General features: G+C 34.0%; 1 long non-coding RNA gene across 1 annotated transcript; it reads right to left on the minus strand.

Moving 5' to 3' along the window:
* Window positions 1–6,010: 6,010 nt before the first annotated feature.
* LOC147393456 (uncharacterized) lies at window positions 6,011–15,722 on the minus strand. Its single transcript, XR_015182381.1, has 2 exons — window positions 15,194–15,722; window positions 6,011–6,397 (listed from the first exon to the last, which is right to left on the minus strand). It is a non-coding gene; the product is annotated as an uncharacterized LOC147393456 (long non-coding RNA).
* Between the last annotated feature and the right edge of the window lie 8,723 nt (window positions 15,723–24,445).

The following is a 24,445-nucleotide window of genomic DNA, read 5'->3' on the forward strand; positions in this document are numbered from 1 at the left end:
TTTTAGGAAGTGAGACCATTTTCTATTAGCCATTATTCTCTGCAACATTTTGTGACTTTGTTCTAACTTGGACGTCCGAGGGTATTTGGCAAGTACCACGCCAATGCCCCTGCTCCGTGAAGAAGATGGACTCACCATTAAAACTTCAATTCAAGTTATTTGAGGTAAGCACAGAATCTACGTCTACGATGAATAAGATGTTTTATTAAATGACACCTTAGGATATATCAAAACTTGTATTCAACTTAAACAACATATGTCACCATGTCAATATATGTATCTTGGTTCAAACACGGTATATTTGATGTTGAGTCATACATTGTATCTTTGCCCCACTCCGAAAATCATGTTACTTTGCTTCATTTTGGGTGGATTCTAGCACTAACTTCTTATATTTTCCGTCTAGACCTAGCAAGAAAACAACCATCTTAATACTACTAACAGCTTGATGTAGAAGGTCACCCTACAATAATTTTTTTTGTCTAAAATATTTTGACTTTAAAGGCCCCCAAATGTTCGGAAAAGTTAATAGGATTGAATATTTAGATGTGAAGTATGTTCCAAAATGGAAACCATTAATATGAAGATTATTCACATTGAAATGCAAATTTGTGATTTGACAGTAAAATAAAAACAATAATTGTTGTTAATTTATTCCATCAGTAAATAGGGTTTTGTTGGTTTATTGCTATTTGAAGTTCTCTCATTGCTTGAAATCCACACCAAATCTTAACTGATTATGATTACGACCACTGGATTTGTGCACCTTGACTTTTAAATTCGATCTGACGTTGATAGAGGAAAAAACAAAGCCCAAATGGGTCATCCATAATGAAACTGTTAAATACAAAGTGGGAGTGCTACTAAAGAAAAATATGTTATTCTTGGACGAATTACTATTTCGTGAGCTGGAAATGAGTTATTTACAATTCGGGCTACTTTTCATTTTAATTAAGAAAATGTGAATAATCATGTTTTTGTTAAAAAAAATTCAAAACAAAGTGATTATTTCACAGGTTTTAAAGTGATAATTTCGCATGTTCAATGCGAAATTCTCACTTTAAACCTGCAAAACAGTCACTTTAAAAACCTCTAAATTCGTTATCATTCACGTCTTGATAACTAACATGAACAGTGAGCCGGAATTGTAAATTTATCAAAAGCTGATCACTTTTTCATAAATATCTCATTATTTTATTCCTCTTTAATTTGGATTGTGGACTGAGTTGATTGTTTGTGTAACATTGTAGCTACACCAGTGGTGATCAAAAGATAAGCCTAAAATTGCCCATTGCAGGCCGATACATCAGAATTTCAAGTATTTAAGCTGGAATTGGTTCCCACACATAGCACTCTAACATTCGATCCACCAAGTAAAATTAGGGTAGTTAGCAATTTATTCACTCACTAGGGCATACGTGTTCAGTCCATGAACCATAAGTATATAGCCACAATTGAATTATTAATTTATCACACTCAGAACATAGTACATAGTACCATAGGCAATTTGGTATCAAATTATATCCTTATTTGAAGGAAACAAATTACGAAGTTGGTTAAAGTCTATGAGTATTAATCATAAGACTTGACTTAATAGTCAAAGAAATTAATTTGATCCTCACATGTGATTATTTTTATAATTTTTTTATTAATGATATAATTAGATCTAATTTTCAATAATAATGGACAACCTTTACGTGTTCTAAGACCAACTTGATTTTTGGATGGAAGTGTCACGGGGCACATTGCAGGTTCCACACGAACCTTAATATGATGACATTTTGGACCTACCTAAACTTTAACTTAAGTAGCTATTATTTCTTCCATTCACACTGGTGCATGGTTCGTTAGACTGCTTTTTTAATCAGAAAAAAGTATGATCCGTGTGGACCCTTCTTTGAGTCCAAAATAAGCAAAAGATTTTTATTTTTTGCAATTTTATAATGATATATTTCATAATAGATCAGCTTCATCCAGTTGGATTATTAATTTTATAACAATATATTTTAGGATAATTTAGACATACACCTTTTCGTGGACATGCCTCACTTGACTATAATCTTCTATGAGAGACTAACAGACGATGATTGAACTGACCTTTTCTTCCACTCTTGGGCAAAAAATAACTTTTGAACCCCCCCCCCCCCCTCAAAATAATAATAACAATAATAATCAAACAAAACAAAAAAAATTCCTCATCTTCAATCTTGGATTTTGGTGACAAGATCACCAGTTGTTTTTCACGAGCACTACTCAACTAATTAATTACTCAATATTTTTCTATTATTTTGTTGAGTTATGCCTTTTATTTCTAATTGATGACTTCAAACTATGTGGCGGACAGACACGCAAGGGGGGGGGGGGGGTCAAGTTTTCAATTTTACCCTTAGGAGTGATATATTTATAGGGGGCGTTCAGCTCACAATCTTAGGACGATAATGTTAGTTGACAAAATAATTTCTATATGGCTTAAAAATTTCGGATTGGGCTAGTTTTTGTGATGGTGATCTCTATGGAGAAAATATCATCATCATAAAAAATCAACCCAATCTGAAACTTCCAACCCTATAAAAAATGTTTTACAAATTTACAAAAAAAAATCGATGATCTACAATTCTTCAACTTTATAAACCACTTTTGATATGGTTAGAATTTTCAGATTGGACTGATTTTATGTGAGGATGATCTCCTCACCATAAAGATCATCCTCACAAAACATCAGCCCAATTCGAAAGTTTTAAGTTATATACAACAAATTTTGTTAACCAACGTTGTCGTATAAGATTGTCAGCCGAATGCTACCCTATATATAGATATACTTTTTCTTGTTTTCATGTTGCCCTAGAAAAAGATAGAGTAGCTACATAGTACATAGTTGGAGAAATATAGGAGTCAGATGAAGATTGTAACTTTGTTCTTTGTGGATAATTACTTGGTAAATCTGGCTTGCAAGAAATATAGCAATATTAATTTGAAGGTAACTAGAGGTCTGTGTAAATCATTAATCCCAAAATCTCTCATTGGGTTCACAAGTTATCTTCTCTTTTTAATCCTTCTTTCAATCGGCCTTTACATATTGTCGTTGTTACTTGGTTTAAACCTCAACCTCAATGGTTGAAGTTAAACATTGATAGGTCAAGCCTTGGTAATCCTAGTGAACTTAGTGCTGGTTTTATAATTCGTGATCCCCAAGGTAGATTAGTTAAATCTGGTTGCTTTTACTTGGGGCATGGTACTAATACCTTTGCTGAGTTTAAAGCTTGTACTTTGGTTACATTTGATTCCGTTGCTAATTTATAAAATTCACATCGAATCCAACACTGCTTTATAGATGTCATCAATGCAGGGTGGGAGCTTTCCACGGGTGTTAGAATAAGTGGCGTCTAAGTGTTTATTCATTCTTCATCAAATTGAATGGGAAATTAGCAAAATCCATGGTAGATGCAGTAGCTACTTTTGCTCCATCTTCTAATTTTATTTATGTAAATGAGCTTCCTCTCGTTGCTAAAGGGCCTTTGTTGGATATTTAATGAGTCTCCCAAACACTAGAAAGTCGTAATTATTTCATTTTTTATTTATAAAATCTTACTTGCTTAACAAAAACAAAAAGAATATAGTGAAATTGTCATTTTTGCCCATGGACGTAGGTCAATTCTGATCGAACCACGCATATCTTATGTCTTGTGTGACTGTTTTATATCTTCTTGTTGATTTCATACTTCAATTTGTGGTTTTGCTCCTACAGTTTTGTCATTTAAATGAATGGAAAGAAAATAAATAATTTTTTATCCTAGATGACGACTGTCGTTTATCCTAAAAGATTGAAGAGGATAGAATTTTTTTGGGGATAGAACCAACTGGTTTGTTTTTTTTTTTTTTAAGAGGTTGAAGAGGGAGCTTGTTGTCTAATTTACACAAGTAAATATATGTATCGAAACAAGTAATAAAGTGGCGAGAAAGTATTGTTCCCACGAAGACTAAATATTAATGAATTACTAATTACCAGTCTATCTCACTCTAATTTTATCCAAATAATAGTAAAAATAAGATTTAAAAATAAAAAAGGAAAATAACACAGATAATAAATTTGAAGATTTAAAATCAATAAGTGAGAAAACCTAAGTTTATAATTTCCCCCAAACAATCCACTTGATTAAATTCTTCTTCTTTCTATGATAAATTAATCAACTATGATTGTCACTCAATATCACTAAATTCTCTACAAGTCTGTCGATGGTCTTGTAAATATACCTTTCTAAACTAATTCCATATATGTTTATGAGAATTAAATCAAAAATAATTCATTAAGAATAAATTCTCATAAAGGATACATACGCAACGTGAGTATATGTCTATCTCGAATTAACATATGTTATTCTATCTAGGCCATTAACACAAAATAACTCTGTCGATATTATTAAGGTTCACTAAGTCTATTCAATCAATGGCCAATTAATTAAATCGTACTAATCATATAATAAAATAAGCAATCACATGTAGAAATAATCAAAGAAGAAAGACAGAAAATTAATCAAGCATCATGAATGGATTCCATTATAACCCTAGAAAGGAAATTAGTTCATCATTGAAAATAAAAAGTAATCACAAAAGTATTCAACCATTCTTAGAGATTATAAAGTTTAAGAGAAGAGATAAAATTTAAAAAAATAAAACTCTAGAATCGATCTCAAGTTCTCGTCCTCTTCTCAACCTTATGCCTCCAAGAAAATCCAAAAATTGTAAAAACTCTAAAAGTCTTAATTTTTCCTATTTATAGTTATGGAGTCATTAGGGTTTAAGAGTCCTAAAATTCGTTTCTAATTCAACCTCAAAAATCAATAAATAATACTAGAAATGTAAGCGGGCCATAGCATCAAAACATGTTATGCTATGACCCATATTTCATCCCCATGTTGTGCAATTCTTGAACTCGCGTTGCAGTCTCACTTGCTATCAAGCTACGGTTTGAAGACTTTTTAGTTTGTATGCATATTTTTCTTCTTCTGAGAGTAAACCAATTTGGAGTCAAAATTTCTTCAAAATGTTGGTAATTATCCCAATGTTCTATACTACTCTTTAACTACAAATTAGCATAAAAATCAAATAGAAATATAAAATCACACAAAAATATAAAACAAACTAAACTTAAATAAAAACAACTAAATGACAATAAAATTAACAAAATATTATACATAAAAGTAATTAATTCGCAGGTATAAAACCCACTCATCAAAGTCTATTTTCATCATTTTTGTTAGTTTCTTATAAAAGACCTTGGTGAAGGGCTATGTTACTGATCGTGTAACTATTTAGATTGTAGAAATGTAAGATTGAATAAATATTAAAGTAAAACTTTGGGAGTAAGATTCATTCCATAAGAACAATAGAGATTCAACTTTTTTCTTCAAATTGAAATCAAAACAAAATAGAAAATTTGTAGTTAAAAAGTAAATGAAATTGAAGCAAAAATAAAGATTGAAACAAGGTAAAAGCTAGATAAATCAATTCAACCTTCGCAAGTCATCTTTATAGTCTAAACAATCCTAATTTGATCTTAATCCACGCAACAAATCATTGTTTGTAAATTGGAAGATAATTAGATTAACACTCTTGTAAATGAATCCAATAGTATAAGTGATTAGTGAATCAAAATGGTATTATCATATTTATATCTCAAGTTGTCATTAAACATGATTAAATTTGATCTCATCTAAGTATGGATCATCAAAATGAGAACAATCGATATAAATCGGATAATCCAATCTTGATAAATTTCTCACAAACACAATTAAAACAATTATGAAAGAATTGTTTAAACAAGAACAAGATAGACTCACTTCGACATCATCGACCTCTCTATGGAAAGTCTAATCGATCATTGTGAGGAATAAATTACAACAATAGTTAAAGAAAAAGAACATGGTAAAAAAGATAATGAAGTAAGTCTATGTTGCAATTTGATTCCCAACTTGATAATTTTTCAATGGAGTTATAAAAAGAAATTAAAGAATAAAGATGAAAGAAAACATTTTGAGATCTTATTTCTACAAGAATTCTTTCTCTCAAAGAAAGAAAATTACAAAGAAATTAGGAAGAAGAAGAGGGACCCAATCTCTTAGGGACAATCCTTCCATTTATAGTTTTTCTAATCAGGTTGTTAGGTCAGGTTTTCGCTTGAATCGATTCAAGAAGGGCCTTCAGTTACAACGGTCGAAGAGTCTAAAAATTATAACTCGAATCTCGAGGCAAAATTCATCAAGATTACCACTGTGTGGTATGGACCCACCGCGGTGTGGTGACATAACGACTTTTGGCTCCGAAATTTGGTTGGATGCTCCCTCTCAGCTTGTACATTGTAATAAAAGCAGTTACAAAAAGATTTGTTTGCCCTTTTCACCTGTAAATAATAGGAAAAACTATTAATTTCAATATTTTAACAAATTAATACAATTTATGGTTATTTGGGACAAATAGCAATTTGATGTTGATCATCTTTGTGTAGTTACGGTCCTAAAAAGTGATTTTACGGGACCTTATCAGTCACCTATTTGAAATTATTTAGGGGTGGTATCTCAAAATTCACCGAAACCCATAGGGTATCTCTAAATCACCCTATATTTTATGTTGCAAGGATGATATCGTGCAAAACAACTCGTACCAATAGATTCAATTACCGAAAAACCATCTCAATATATATGGATGCAAATCATTGATCATTCTTCTTTTGGGCCCATAGGTCCACATAAAAGTGGACAAAATGTTCATGTGGTATGTGGGTCTGACAAGACATTTTAAAGGGGTATAGGTGTGCAACAGTCTGACTAAGGAAGCCAATTACTATCACATTTTAGAGAATTTGATTAAAATCAAAATTACCAAATTCCTTAAAACTGTAAATTCCCTTATTATAAACCTATTTAATTACAAAGTTAGGCTATTTCATCTTGGCCTTTACATCATTACATATGTATTGTTGGGTTGTGAACAAACCCTTACCCTTATGTAAGCATTAATTTTCTCAAATTCTATCTCATATACACTTAAGGACTCATATGAAAGGTGCAAAAGGCTTTCATTGTATCATAAAGTTGAGTAATGATTTTCTAACTCCCCCATGTGGCATTCTCAAAGTACTCTCCTGATGTGACATATGCTAGAACCATAGATTTTTTTGCCTCAGGATACACAACTGCAATACTTAGGGGGATGTGTATGTGCAACTCAAGGCAAAAAATCTATGATTTTAACACATCCCACTCCAAGAGAGTATTTTGAGTATGCCACATGAGGGAGTCAGATTATCACGACTCTATAAAGTTTTAACCAAACAAAGCGAGTGAGAAGTCAAAATTACCGTACCATACCTATTTATTAAATATTCTTTAACATTTGAGGATGTTTCCTACGTGGTAATAATTTTTTTATCAAAGAGATAATTATTATAGTTGTATTTACTCATGAAAAAACACATGACCCCAATCGTTTAAATGCAAAATCTCGTGGTAGAGACTTATCCTTAAGATAAGTATTTCCTATATAAAGGATTTTTTGAATCTCTCACTCCTCGAGATCTGTATAGTATTTGATTTCTTGATTCTCGAACTCATTATTATAATAAATGAACTATTTAGTTGTCTTTTATAATGAGCCTTCTTTTTTAGTCGGCTTTTCTATCAATCCTCACTTTAAAAGACACCCATGTAGTACTAGCCATAAGACATTCAATAATCAAGTTAAAACTTGGTAAAAGTTACAAAATAATAGAGCAAGGGATTTCTTGTGTAGACTATGCCTTAGGTTTGAGTAAAAGAAGTCTCCCTATTTATAGAGTGGACTCTTTAATGGGAGAAATAAACTTAGTTGTAATAACTCACTCATGTTATCTAGCATTTATGGTAATAAAAGTTCATGATGTTGTGATGATAATAAAGACTCATTCCTTATGATTATTGTAACCTACATGATGAGTGATCATAAATGTGTAACTGCTCTAACTTGGTGACTGCTCAATTTTTGAGTTAACTCAATCGAAATATGTAACTTTTACTTTTTTGGGCACCATATCTACTTTTGCAACTTAAGATTCAGAGGTTCGATAATTGCTCAAGTCAAAATCATCCGATCACGTCATTTTCCAAGCAAAACTATTATCAGCATGATACTCATTAACATGAGTCTAAACTGCATATTACTCTTCAGAATAAACCTAAACTAAATATTGCTCATCAACACGAGCTTAAACTGTATGTTGATATTCAACATGAACCTAAACTGCATGTCCCTCCTTAATATGAGTATAAATTGTTCCAAAAAAAAGTAGAAGAAATTTGTTATCCTAAATGAAATATACTATCTCAAACATGTTTGTTCTACATTTTTAAGAAAAAACGCAAGTATTGTGGAGACCATTTTAGTCATGCCATAACGGTGACACATGCCATAAAAATGTAATTAGGACCCACTTAAAATCTTGCATCAATTATTACGTCCTTGCCATAAAAATTTCACATCGAGCTCTACGCTTTAAACTAAGTACACCACAATAAGAAAAAAAAAAGTAATTCACACCCTTACATAAAAATAGAGCACGATATTAACCAAAGTATTCCAAAAGAAGAGTAAGGTAAGATCTTAAGTTGGCAAATATGAGAAAACGAGTTACAACTGGCTTGGAGTAGGCCAATCAAACCCAGTAGTCATCAAATCAAAATTAGTACCTATGAAACCAAACAAAAAATCGACTTAAAAGAAACATTAAGTCCTAGCACATCTTGACACAATCATCCTAAAAGGTATCTAATCTACTTCACAAAAACACTAAATCCAAGCTCATAGAACTCTTTAAGAACATATGAACACAGTCCTATATCCTACATAAGACCAGAGTCAAATCAAACCCCTAACTAGTATATGACTAGTCTCAGGACAAATGAATGACACCGAGAAAGTATCTAAACCTAAACATATCTTCCACGGGGATAAGCAAAAGAAAAATCTAAATCAAACTGATGGGACATCATATGTCAGAGATATTTTCCCATATTTAAGTAGCCTAAAACACTTACACATCAAAGTTTAAATATCTAACGAACGATGGGTTCACCTCCCAAAAAACTCAAGTGTGTCCCAAACAGAACAACTCACTTAAACACTTAGATTCATTGTGTGGTTGAATCTGTCTTTAGATATTCATGAATATAAATCAAATACTCAAGCAAAAGGGGGGGTTAGTTGGTGGGTAAAAGATTGAATGGTTGAAAGAGAAAGGGACAGAAGGAACTTATATGAGAAAGATTACAATACATGTTCATTGTTCACATTCTTTTCCATTTATCTATCTATTATCTATGTACTAACGAAATTTTTAGAGAAACGTTGGCAGGTACCACACCAAGGCCTCATCCTTCCACCATCCTAAAGGCTGCAAAGAAGTAAATAGGTCCCATATTGTTGCCCTATGGAGGAAAGAGTCGAAAGGACGAAAAAAAACCCAATATGAGATCGATTCAACTAAATCAACATCAACAATGGAGGAAGATCGAGCCGGGGAGTGAAAGGGGACAACCAAGTTAGCAAAAAGCGAAAGAAAATTAACCAACCAAATGAGGAGGTAAAAGACCATAGTTCAAAGCCAAATCTTCCAATACAAAGAAACAATCGAACTAGTGTCAGCAAAGAAGGGGAGTTGAAATAACCAACGGAAGGAGAGTCTTGGCAACACCAATAGGGAACTGAAAGTGAATCAAAACACTGCCCGAGAAAAATCTAAAGACCAAGATTGGAAACTATACACGCTACCAGAGAGGTTGATAGTGTCGCCAAAGCCAAAAGAAAGACACCTTGGGTTAATCGGCCAAAATGAATGGCATTCCATTACCCGAGGTGTGAAAGGCCAAAAAGATTTCGGGCATACTTGGGGGCACATAGGCAGGAGGACCCAAATCGAAGAAGTCAAATAGCCACTACTAAACGAAATAATAAAAAAAATTGAGGTCGACTATATTTCCCACCTCCTTAGGAAGCCGAAGTCATCCACATAAAAGAAAAAAAGATTGACAAGGCAAACTCAACATCAAGGAATGATACACATCTCGATAAGTGGAAAAGTCTAACAACCTCTCCACACATACCATGTAAGGTGAACATTTCTCAAATAAACAAATTGAAGGAAGTTGATGTGAAGAATTGCAACTTTGAGAAGTTGATGCATGCCTTACAACAAATTTCTCAATGCAAGAATCCTTCATCACCAAGACCAAGTCTTTTCTCTCAACTACTCCTTAGCACGATCCTATACTACATTTCTTTCGACATGAATATAAATTGTTCAAAAAAATATTATCCCCAATAGAGTTCTTTTATCTTGTTAAGGAGACACTAACATATTTTACAGAAATATTCATTCATCATTGCAAGTAGACAAATAAGCAAACAAAGCACACAATCATATACATAAAGTCTTGTATAATTTCTCGATTACAATTCTTTGATAAAAATTCAAAAAGAAAAGAAGAGGCTGACACGAAGAGCTAGCACCATAGTAGCAAGAGGAAGATGCAAATCCTATAACAACTGCAAAAGCCAAGGTTTTCCTCTCAACTATTCTTCGACATGAGCCTAAATTGCATGATACTCCTTGGTATGAACCTAAACTACATGATGTTCCTTGACATAATTCTAAATTGCATGATGTTCCTCGACACGAGTATAAATTATACATTGTCCCTCGGTACGAATCTAAATTACATGATATTTCTCGGTATGAGCCTAAACTGCATCATATTCCTCGACACAGGCCTAAGCCGCATGTCATTCCTCAATATGAGTATAAATTGCTCCAAAAAATATTGGAAATAGGATTTCTGACTAATATCCATTTTTGCATGTTCATCAATTAAAGCAGAAAAATGTCAAATCATTCATATCAAAACACACTCAACTTGCAAGCTTTATTTCCATATCTAAAAGTGATCAAATCTCTATCAAACTCCGTGCCTAGAAAATTTGTTTCTTTACATTGTTCAATCCTTGTCAGACTTTGTGCCTAGAAAACCTTTTTCTTTACAATAGATCCCACCCCTATTAGACTTAAAACTTGGAAAGATCATTTTTATTTTATTTTTCCAACCATCGCTGTCAAAGAGTGTTATGATATGTTTGAGAAGCTTTTTAATGTGGGTTTACCCTAGAATTTTGACCAATCTCCCATTAGTCTTTGGTCTACTAAGGGACCAATGGTGTTCCCAAAAAAAAATTCATGAAAAAAAGTTAGTTTTTCTTCCTAAATAGTGCCCCCCCCCCCTCCCTCACACTTTTCGGGTCAAACATGGTAGCGTTTGTATCAAAAACAAATATTACCCCAAGTGAATGCACCCCATTTTGGGGGATGAACCTATAAAAACTCATTTAAAAATATTTTTTTGTGTTTTCTCCAATGTGTGTTTCCATTAAAGATAAATACATAAGCACTCATCTCAAGAAAAAAGAGATAGAGAGATAATTTCCCTAGCAAGTACACCTGAGCTCAATAATAAAAAATTTAGTATCGAAGAGCAATCTCTTAAAGCATGAATTTTTTCGAATCAAGCCGACCTTTGCAAGATTTCAATTAAGCTCACGATAAGCCAACTCAATTTCATCGAAATTAGATCAAGATTGAAGTGAATTTACATATTTTTCTTTCAATAGTTTCAAAGCCATACATTTAGCCGAGAACTTTTTTTTTCATTCAAAGATTTCAAAGGCATAGATTGAGCCAAAAAACCAAGAATTTGCAAGATACATCATCCCTATCAAACTCAAAGTGTGGGAATGTCACCTCTTACATTTTATATTTTGTTTTTATTTCAATCCAAGTTTGTTGAGGCAAGACTGAAAAAACATACAAGCTTGAGCTCATTTGGAAAAATAGGAGTTTTGAGTCTACATCTTTGTAAGTCATCGCCAACAATTCTTATAAAAAATGACAGTTATAGATACCCAATTCGTTCATACCAAACCCAATAGTTCATTAAATCCATTAAAGTGAAACCTGGTCCAAAATCTTTAATTAATCAAGTGAGCCCATCTCAGTAAAGCCCAACTCTTCAAGACCACATTTTAAGTCTAAAACTAAGCTAAGTCATAGGTTACCCATGGCCTAGGCTAGTTTTCCTTAGGGTCGTGGGTCACCCAAGGCCCTAACAAAGTTTACACTAGGCCTTGGGTGACCCATCAACTTTTGTAAATTTACATTTGCATTTACTCACCAAAGGTCCAGTCGGTCAAATAGTTTTGTTTCAATGAGTATACTTGAGTGTTCTAAATTTGCTTAAGAAAATTAACTCATAAATTCTCTTAATTGATTTTTATCAAGAAAACCCAAGCATTTTTAATTTTACCGATGCATTAAACTTTCATTATTTTTATAACCTTGGTCTCGACACAAAATTTTACAAATCTACCTCGAGATTTATGAAATAAAATTGTAAATGATTTTATTGACTTTAATAAAAATGAAAGTATAAATCTTAGTATCTTTCTTTGATTAACAATCAAATACAAAAGCAAAGATGGTGACGTGAGCTAAGATTTCTTCTCTCCAAGCTTCATGTGTGATTGACTATGAAGGTTGCTTTTATGGTGGTTTTATTTGTGCATAATCTTTTATCAAGACTTCTTATAGATTTTTATTTTTCAAACTTAATGTTTGATCAATATAGACATGAGATGTTCATCATTGAACCTCAGTACTACGTTATTTGAAGTCGACACCATTCTTTTTTGAAAATGGGTGTGAACGGGCACTTGAAATGATTTTAAAAATTATTTTATCATTGTAGTGACTCTCATATATGGATAAGGGCATGGTCTATCTAATATCTAAGTAAGGAGTTCTGATTAGAGGATGGGGTATGTATTAGGCACCATATCCTCTCCACTAAATGTGATTGGTTACCTTTAAAACTTGGCCAATCTTTTGAAAAACTTAAAAAATAATTAAAAAAAATACATGAAAATGCATGTAAAAACGGTTTTGATATCAATGTGAAACATTAGAAAAATTATATGGAAAAAAGATAACTCATATAGTTTACATTATTTTCCTGTGTAGGAATGTTGATTTTAGATTTTTAGAGAGTCCATGTTGGAGTTCCCTTATTGTTATAACCTTGATGCATGTATGCAAGGTTAGAAATTTAATGTTTCAACCCCAACAAGAGGGTGATATATTTTTCATCATTGACAAGCATAGTTAAGAGGGTGTATGTTGTACAAGCTTTAATACCCACCTTTTTCGCCAAACCAAAGTCTAACCTACCGGTGGTGGGAAAGGGTATACATTATAATCTAAAGACTTTTTAAAATATAAAAATAAATAGATGGATAAGATTAGAAGATGCAAGTATTTAAATAAAAATCGTAATCTACACCCACATTGTCCTTTGATGTTCTTGAATGATGTTGAGTCTTAAGATAAATAAATTGAAGATTGAGAGTTTTAGTTAATTGTTCATGGTTAGAGAATATGAGGGTTATTGGTTCAGAGTTGAGAGATGGATAGAAGTTTTTGAGATACGGGTTGAGTTGTAAAAGGATTACAGATGTGGAGTAGGGATTTTGATAAAGTTTTATATTGAAAGATGAGGGCTTGAAAATATGAATTTCTCATAATAAATGAGATTATTTATAGAGTTTTGGGAGAATCTTTTAGGATAAAGTGGTTCAATCCTAAAAATAAAGAGAATAGACATGTTATATGTTTCTCAGGATCGCGTTGGTTAAATGCGCATAGACCTAGTCACTTATATTTAAGTTTGACTTAGACACTTCCACTACCTTTAGGTAAAAGGGTTATCTTTGTTTTCCTATGACACGTGTGACTATTCTATTCACTCGAGTTACACAAAACTAACCTAAATCACCTTTTGACAGAATTAGTAGTCTTATGCAAATCAGTGCTACTTTGAAGTTTTAATGAGAATTAAATCCCAAAATTCAAGGAAAACATAACTTTTGTAGGTCGGACACCTTTAGGCAGAATGCGATTTTACTTCAACAATGAACCCTCGAACAACCACTTTACCGATCTTTCTAAACCCCTATAGGTTAGACCTAACAACCAATTTGGACTAGACACGTATTTAGGTTCTTGGTATTTTAAAGATATGGCGTATTTACCTACATTCAATATTTCCTAAGTGTTTTTTTTTAATTATTAACACTTAGTTCATTGATAGCAAAGAATATAAGTATATACACCAAAACACTTAATTCCAAACACGTAATTCTAGTTATTTCAGAAAAATTCAGTAACTAATTATGTTCTAATGGGTTTAAAACACATTTAGAACAATGGGTCTCGAAAAGATCTTCGAATCGACTACTCATGGGCTTCAAACGGATTTCAATTATAATTCAAGGGTATAAATAAGCATTTTATATCAATCAAAATAAATAAATAGATTTTTATGAAGTTTTATCAAACGGTCCCTTAATAGAAATTAATGCATTCTTTAAACAAGCAGTCCCTTGGGAAAAATCAAAAAAAAAATTGAATCAAAAATCAATTATCATGCATTTGAAAAAACAAACATTTAACATTAATATGACACATGCTGTGAATAGTGACATAAATGAAATAATCAACATAGCTGAGTCAACTCAGTTAATATACTGAGTCAAAATAATTTGATCGAGGTCAAACGGGTCAGCGGGTCAAGTCGGCATGTGGCCTGACCCATGGGTCGAGTCCGACCATATACCTTAAGTGGATTGTTTTAAAGAAACAAGCAAAATCACATGGTCACTCAACATTGACCAATGTCTAAAACCAAACTTCATCTTCTCCAAAATACCTTGCTGTAACCTTTAAGAAGAAGATGAAGTTGGCACTATAAGAAGTCACCGTGGGTTCAATGTTCAGCCGTCGAGACGGAAATCCATGGAGATGAGATCAACGATCTCCTCTCCGACTTCAATGGAGTGCAAAAACGAAAATCCCCATGGATTTACAAAATAAAAAATAAAATCAAAAAAGGGGTTTCTTAGAACCCTTTAATGGCATACTACAATCGATCTTTTATGTTAAAAATTGAACCAAATAATTATGTGCAAGATATACAACCATGCTCTGATACCAATTTGTTGGATAAGATCTTCACTCTAACACTCAATCAATCTGATTTAAATCTGAATAGGTTAAATCACATACCTTTTAATGAAGCTTGAACAACAAATCAGGAAGAATGAGATCCCAAAATCAGCCTTTGGTGTTCTATAAACAGTTTCAGAATAGATCTGAACAATGGATTTGACTCCTTGCTTCTCTATCGAACCGATAGTTGATTTCCCTTCTTCAAAATACAATATCCCTTCAATCCGAAACAGTGGTGCTCTACCCTTTATCTTTGTATGACGAAAACGATGGGATTCTCTTGCAATCATACACAATAAGGGACGGCAACCACTTCCCTCTTTAAAAAGTCTTTCTTTCCAATTCCAACCCATCACCAAATTGAAAGAAACTATAGGAAGATGAGAACTCTAATGTATTTAGGAAACCATAATATCCTAATCGAGGGAAACTTCTTAGATTGCAAGAAATTATTTCCAACTTGGTCCCCAATGTTCTTAGCCAATAGCAATTCAATCCCTTTTAAAAATCAGTATTTAATTGGACCACAAAAAGATATTTTAATTCAAAGAAAATCCAAAATAAACAAGTAGTTTTGATTAAAATTCTAACAAGAACTGGATTACCATTTATAAAAAGAAAACAAAATAACAATTATTATCAACAATGAGAAATGGTACAGCTGCAACTTGGGCGAGTTGGAGGGTAAACTCAGGCTCAACCCAAGTGATAAAACCCTCAATCCGACCGTCGGGCCTAAGCTCACTAACTTGTAGGGCTGCAATCTAGCCGAGTTGGAGGGTATACCCAGGCTCAACACAAGTAGCAAAACCCTCAACCCAAGCTCAACGCAACCCAATCATCAAGCCTAAGCTTTTTTTTTTTTTTCTTTTGATAAGCAAGCAAATATTTTATTAAAAGATAAAGGGAGAAGAAAATATTACAGACGCCTGGTGTTTGGGAGACCTAATTTGTCCCCAACAACCTCCTTGCGGGTTAAAAAAGGCAAATGATCAACTGAATAGAAAACAAAAGACAGTTTAGCTATAGAATCAAAAATCGCTAGAGAATCCGCCAACCCATTTGCCACCTTGAATACATGTCTAATACCCCATTCTATCGAGCCAATATAGACAAGGACTTGTAAAGAAAAGTTTCCAACATCCAAGGATGATTCCCATCTTTTATCGATAGTTTGATGCCATTAAGAGGGATAAGCTCCAAGCCTAACAAGAGAGCATTGAACTCTGCAAAGTTATTCGAGCCAAGACCCAAATAAGCACATCCCACCTTGATCAACTCACCTTCCATATCACAGAAAAACAAAACCAGCCCCTGTATGTTCTGGATTGCCAAGGCTCGAACCATCAATATTCAGCTTCAAGAATCCCATTGGCAGTCTATCCCATTTAATCAAAATAAAATGATGCCTGATAAGATAATGAGGAGAATGAATGAAGGAAATTTGAAACATCCAATTTTCCATTTTAGAAATAATTACCTTGGCAATCAGTTGAGGTCCTTCAAAAAGTGCTAAATTCCTTGTCAACCAGATTTGCCAGCTTATTAGCCAAGGAATTAAGCTAACCCGAGAATCATAGTAGTTTAAGTTCCATAACAACATGAAAGATATAACACCACCGTGAAGGATGTGACCTCCATAATTAGCAACAAGTGACGCCAGATTTCCTAAGTGATTTTGCAATCCATGAAAAGATGTTGGAAAGTTTCTTCTCCACACCGACATAGAGAACAAATTGATGCCAATGACAAGTTTCTTCATTTTCTAACTTCATCTAAGAGACATATGCGATGAACAAATTTCCACCCAAAATACTGAATTTTATGAGGACATTTCAAATTCCAGATTACACTCCATTTCCAATTTATTTGGTGATGAGCCCGAACGACCTCCAAAGTAGATTTTGAGTAAATAATCCATTAGAATTTGGAATCTAAACAGGTATGTCCTTAAGTCCTTGTTGCACCTGAACAGAGACACAAAAGTTAACCACTTCTTCTCCACAAAGAGCTTCAATTCTATCTAAATTCCACCACTAATTGCTTCACACTTCACCCAACTGTAAAGTGTTATTAGCTAAAGGAAATAACTCAACAAGAGCTCCTTGGCCTCTCCAATTATGAGACATCAAAGAAATGTTTGACATTTTGAAGCATCAATGGCATGACCTTAATCATTGCTTTCCAAATTAGAGAAGAGTTTTGGAAAGCTTTGGCTACGTACATGTTTTTATCCTTACGGTATTTGCCTTTGAGGAACTTTGTCCATAAGGAATGATTGGTGTGAAGTTTCCAACAAAGCTTCATGCCAAGTTTGTGTCTGTCTACTAGACGACAAAGCCCCAGTCCTCCTTCCTTAGTTGGAGTTCCTAACTTATCCCATCGCATAAGGTGGATTCTCTTCAAGTCACCTACACTTCCCCACAAAAAGTCTGCAATTTTTTTTCAATAATGTTAATTTTAGATTTTGGAATTGGATGGACGGAAAGAAGATAGGTTAGCATAGAAGCAAGAATGTGCTTTAAACAAGGTTAGCCTTTCTCCTTCCAACAAAAGCTTCGATTTCCACCCTTCTATAAGCTTGAGAATTTTTTCAACCAAACCATTTCAATTCTCTCTAGTAATTTTGGAAGTTATAAGAGAAGTCCCAGATAATTGGATGGAAGAATACCTTCTCCAAAGCCCAGATTATCTTTAACAACTTGTCTTCTAAATCTTGATGCATCACTAGGCAAGAAGAATCGACTTTTATTAGTGTTAATGATTTGCCCAGAAAGCCTTTGATACTCATCGAGGAACATTTTAAAATTTTGTAAAGATTTGTTCGTGCCTTTCGAGAAAATGAATAAGTCATCCGCAAATAAAAGATGCAATGGAACAACCATGCGTCGAGACCCAGTAAATCTTTCCATAATGCCTTTATCCATGATTTTATTAAGACCTCTACTTAAAATTTGTTCCGCTATAATAAAGAGAAGAGGGGAGAGAGGATCACCTTGACGAAGCCCTCTAGATTAAAGTATCCAAAATGAGAGCCATTTATTAACACAGAAAAATGAGGATTCACAATGTAACCTTGAATCAAATTAATAAAGGCATCCGAGAAACCAAAACGGCCAAGGATTTCAAAGATGAAAATCCATTCCATACGGTCATACACCTTAGACATGTTAATTTTGAGGGCAACATTGCCACCTCTCAATTTTTTAGTGAGGTCTCTCATGACTTCATGAGCTACAAGAACATTATCATAAATGTTACACCCTTTAACAAAAGCACCTTGCTCTTTGGAAACTAAATCTGGGAGACAATTTTCAAGTCTATAAGCCATAATTTTTTAAATAATTTTGTAAAAAACATTACAAGACTAATAGGTCTAAATTGAGCAAAAGTAGTAGGCACCTCAACTACTGGAATAAGGGCAATGGACGTGGAATTTACTGCTTAGGGGAGCCTTCCTTCTAGAAAAAAAATTCTTGACTGCTTCCAGAAGATCCTTTTTGATAATATACCACTTAGAAAAGAGGCGAAAATCCATCCGGACCTGCAACACCTCGCCCACTCATACCTTTGACCACATTCCAAACTTCTTCCCTCTTCTGGAATCTTAACCAAATCGATCTTTTGGTTGGAGGATATAGAAGGAAGAATAAGATCCAAGAAAGGACTGTGGATGTTCGGAGATGATGAAGAGAAAAGATTCGCAAATTCTTGGACTGCACAGTTACCAATATCTTAATGAGATTCCAACCAATTGTCCGGTACATTTTTTAATTTTGCAAATCCTATTCCTCAAACCCCTAATTTTCGTGGATATGTGGAAAGATCTAGTATTCTGATCTCCTTCTTTGAGCCAAGAAATTCGTGATTTCTGACGCCTAATAGGTTTCAAGTCTTTGCTTAATTTGAAGTAATCAACCTTTGATTTTTGACAAGCCTCATAAGTACTTTGGTCCCACTCCCCTTCCTCCAATTTGGATTCAAGAGATGCCACCTTGTCGGCCAAGCTTTTTAGGTTCTCATTAACAATATTCCCAATCACATCTGTATTCCACATTTTTAAGTCACCTTTAAGCCTTTTGAGTTTCAAAAAAAATCTATATGTTTGAGATCCAATAGCTCTAGGTTCCCAACTATTTTTAATTTCCATAAAATCATCCCTTTCAACCCAAAAGTCAAAAAATCTGAAATGACGAGGATGAGTCGAACAAGAATCCACCAAAAGAATTAGAGGGCAGTGGTTCGAGGATAATCTAGGAGAATGAGCAACTGAAGGACTCCAAAATTAGAAATCCAAGAAGAAGAGAAGAGTATCCCATCCAACCTCCCCGAGATACGATTCTTGTGGTGTCTGTTATTACACCAAGTGAATCTGTTGCCATAGAAGCCTACTTCAATCAGTCCCATGTTAGAGATAAAATTATTAAAATCTGCCATTGATTGGATAGAAGGAGGACGGCCACCCATTTTTTCCTCAGCCAAAGCAATTGCATTGAAATCTCTAGCCACTAAGACAGAATCAAAAGAACTATTCTTGCTTTCAAGGTTAACCCAAAGGTCCTTCCTATCTGAAGCCAAACAGCTGCCACAAACAACACAGATTTTTGCAACAACACCATTAATCGAGGTATCCAGAATAAGGATTGGGAATCAGATGAGCTTAAAGAAATCTGATTCAGAGAACCAAACCAAAAGAACCATATGGACCCACAAAAATCATTACAGAATGCCTCAATAACTTATAAAGAGGACTTAATTCGAAGGAAGTTATTGTACTTTCTAGACATTGGCTCTAAAATTGCAATAAACAAAGGTTTAATTTCATTCTTCATTCGTTTGAGTCTGTCCAAAAAAGAGGTATTCATAAGACCTCTTATGTTCCATATGATGGTCGTTGTCACTGATCAACTGAGAAACCCCTCCTCGCCATTCTTCTGATGTTGTCATAAGTAGGAGAGCTTGGTTCAGAATTTGCTTTCTTCCTACTTTTCCTTCTACTAGTAATCAAAGTAAATATCTTACAACTTGAATCAACACGATTGCCTTGTTGTAAGATACATAAATCTGATTGGTTTTCTGTTTGCATTGGTTCAAGATATGCATCGAACCTAAGCTGACTAAACCAAACTCTGGTTTTCTGTTTGCATTGGTTCAAGATATGCATCGAACCTAAGCTGACTAAACCAAACTCAACTCGAGCTTGAAATTATAAAATCGGGCTGAGTTCAGGTTAGCTCAAGTTTAGATAATTGTGGGTAATTTAATCAAGTTGGGACCTTTGAATAGCCATAATTTCATTTTGATTAGAAAATAAATTTAATATTTAAAAACAGACATACAAAATCAAAAACAAAACTACTAGTAAATAAAATTTCATACAACCTTCAAATCCATCATTTAGAGAATATTTAGACAACCCATACTAAACCAAAGTTCACATCAATATTAACTAATTGTCAACAAGTCATAATATTAAGATGAAATATAAATAATAAAAAAAAGCTAAATAAAAAATATATAATTAATATAAAAATATTTATATATATATATATATATATAGGGTCCCGTTCGGCACCCTAAGTTTTACCACACACGTTAACAAACGCGTTTTGTCCTACATGGGTTAGAAGTTCGGAATGGGCTGATTTTTGGTGAGGATGATCTCTATGGTGAGGAGATCATCCTCACCAAAAATCAGCTCATTCCAAAACTTCTAACCCCATCAAAAATGATTTATAAAAAATGGACGGTCCACGATTTTTCAACTTGTAAACATGGGGCTAAACATTTCGGAATGGGCTGATTTTTGGGGAGGATGATCTTCTAATCATAGAGATCATCCTCACCAAAAATCAGCCCATTCCAAAACTTCTAACCCATGTAGGACAAAAAACGTTTATTAAAGTGTGTGGTAAAACTTAGGGTGCTGAACATTTCCCATATATATATATGGGGATGGTTCAGCAGCCCTAAAGTTTGCCAAGTTTGGTGTCAAATATTTTTCAAAATATGGGTTAGAAGTTTTGGAATAGGCTGATTTTTTGTGAGGATGATCTCTACGGTGAAGAGATCATCCTCACAAAAACTCAACTCATTTTGAAACTTCTAACCCTAGTTTACAAGTTGAAGAATCGTGGACCGTCCAATTTTTGTAAATCACTTTTGATGGGGTTAGAAATTTTGGAATAGGCTGATTTTTGGTGAGGATGATCTCCTCATCATAGAGATCATCCTCACAAAAAATCAGCTCATTCCAAAGCTTCTAACCCATATTTTGAAAAATGTTTGGCACCAAACTTGGCAAACTTTAGGGATGCAAGCCCGTCCCCATATATATATATATATATATATATATAATATATATATATATAGGGTCCCTATCGGTGGCCAACAGTTTGGCAAACATTTTGGCAAACACTTTTTCAAAACATGGGTTAGAGGTCTTGGAATGGGCTGATTTTTGGTGAGGATGATCTCTACGGTGAGGAGATCATCCTCACCAAAAATCAGCTCATTCCAAAACTTCTAGCCCCATTTTACAAGTTGAAAAATCGTGAACCGTCCATTTTTTGTAAACCATTTTTGATGAGGTTAGAAGTTTTGGAATGGGCTGATTTTTGGTGATGATGATCTCCTCACCATAGAGATCATCCTCACCAAAAATCAGCCCATTCCAAGACCTCTAACCCATGTTTTGCAAAATGTGTTTGCCAAAATGTTTGCCAAACTGTTGGCCATTGAACGCTACTCTATATATATATATATATATATATATATATGGGAAATGTTCAGCACCCTAAGTTTTACCACACACTTTAACAAACGTTTTTTGTCCTACATGGGTTAGAAGTTTTGGAATGAGCTGATTTTTGGTGAGGATGATCTCTATGATTAGAAGATCATCCTCCCCAAAAATCAGCCCATTCCGAAATGTTTAGCCCCATGTTTACACGTTGAAAAATCGTGGACCGTCCATTTTTTGTAAATCATTTTTGATGGGGTTAGAAGTTTTGGAATGAGCTGATTTTTGGTGAGGATGATCTCCTCACCATAGAGATCATCCTCACCAAAAATCAGCTCATTCCGAAACTTCTAACCCATGTAAGACAAAACGCGTTGTTAAAGTGTGTGGTAAAACTAAGGGTGGCGAACGGGACCCTATATATATATATCAATCAGTATATAGCATCTAGTTGAGTCAGGTTGCTCATACCCTCAACCAAGCTCAACCCAAATTGAAATTGGGTTGAGATATTCTAACCCAAGCTAAACTCATTTTCGACATAACTTGACCCAAGCTCACCCATCTATCGGGTTGAGTTCGGGCCAAGCCGCCCATGCTGCAGCCCTATTAACCTGAACTTGATCTTCTAAAATTAACTTGAGCTCGGGTTAGCTCGAGTTTTTGGAGGTTTGGTCAAGTTAGGCTCGTTGAATAACCGTAGTTTTATCTTGATTAGCAAATAAATTTTATATTTTGAAAAATAAATACAACATCAAAACCAGAGTCACCATTAACTAAAATAACATAAAACCTTCAAATTCATCATTGAAAAAATATTTAAACAAATCTTACTAAACCAAAGTCTACAATAATTGTAAACACCCAAATTGAATAGGCCTACCATGCAAAATGTCCAAAAATACCTAAACATTGGAATGGGCCTCAAAGCTCAAACCCTCAAAATATTTGTCTTTTTTTTTTTAAATAAATAGCCTAAGACCCCCTTTTGCTTGGCCCATAGGCTAAGAACTTCCCCCCTACCCTTTTTTTTTATTATCATCACCTCACCTCTCAACCCAACCCTAAAATCCAATCCAAAATCTAAGCCCAAGTCACAATCCAAGTCCCATAATCATAACCAATCACTGTAAAAGATCAATGACCATCACAATGGGATATTTGTCACCACCACCATCTACCTCCCTAATTCATTTGTCAACCCCATCACCTTTCTCTAAAAAGCTAACCTACCCACACCCATGTCATAACATACCCCCATCATTCTCTCAAAATCCCTTATCACAAGTCATTCTCACACCCCTTCTCCCTAATCAACTCACTTAACACAAACCCTCCCCCCCCCCCATCCTCCCCCTCAAAGTGCACACACCACAAAAGTTTTCGAGACCAAGGAATTTGGCCCTTTTCTTATGAAAATGAGCCATTGACCAAAAGGCATAGAGTTTTCAAAAATGTCTAAGAAGATGAATCACGACAAGATCCCTTCTTTTATAAGAGAGCCTTCTTAGGTTTAAGCCAAAATCAAAGTCCTTCGTACTTGAGGGCACAAATCGATTTTTTTTCAACTTTTATTTTTATTTTCCAAAACAATTGAATCTGAGGTTATCACCAATGGTTGAGGGGGAAGGGTGCCTAATAACTTTCATATTCCCCAAAATGGAACCCCTTACCTAGATATTAGATGGACCAACACATATATCCATACGAGAGTTACTAACAAAAAGATAATTTTTTGAAACTATTTTTTGGGTGCCCATTAACACCCTTTTCTATAAAAAAAAAAAAATGGTGGCAATTCCATTGGGGAGTACACTAGCAGGCCTGACCTTTTTTCGATTCAGTCTTTTTTTCTAAATAAAAATATGTTTTTTCATTTGTTTGTTTCTTGTTTATCTACTAATGTTCGTTATGTCTCTTTTTATTTTTCATTTTTGTAGGAGAATACATGTCATATTTACTTATTTTTACCTTCTATTTTCTCGGACAAATGATGTGTAAGGATGGATACGTCTTTTTAAAAATGCACATGCACATGTATTTCACAACCTATTACATAATCACCCCATTTCCTTGTTAAAAAATTAGCCTAGAATGTCAGTACTCTCAAACCCCCGAGATCATTATTTTGGGTAACGGAGAGATAAACATCCACCCTATTCACCAACTTAAGACGTGGACACTTCGATGTACATCAAGATTTGAATAATGGATTTCTGAAAATCACCTATGAACCTGCATGCATCGAGCTATGTTTAATAGGCTTTGGACACCAAAATTTTCAAAAATAATGCATATCGATCCCACGTACATTATGGTGTAATTTTGCAAGCCCACAAAGGCAAGTTGTATAGTCCTAAGTTTCTTTTTGTTTCTTTTCATGTTCTCTTAGGTAAAAGGGGAAATCTTGTTTTTCTTTAAATTGTGCACATCATCATAAAAAAAACTAAAAAAAAAATATTTTTCTTGACTCAAGCCAAAAATCAAAGACAATGTCCTCCAAAACTCATAAAACAGAGGCTCAAAATAGGGTAGTATCCAGAATATATAGTATAAGCAATTTTGCC

Source organism: Akebia trifoliata, chromosome 10 (assembly GCF_017979445.1).
Source record: "Akebia trifoliata isolate Shusen 1 chromosome 10, ASM1797944v1, whole genome shotgun sequence".
Taxonomy (NCBI): domain Eukaryota; kingdom Viridiplantae; phylum Streptophyta; class Magnoliopsida; order Ranunculales; family Lardizabalaceae; genus Akebia; species Akebia trifoliata.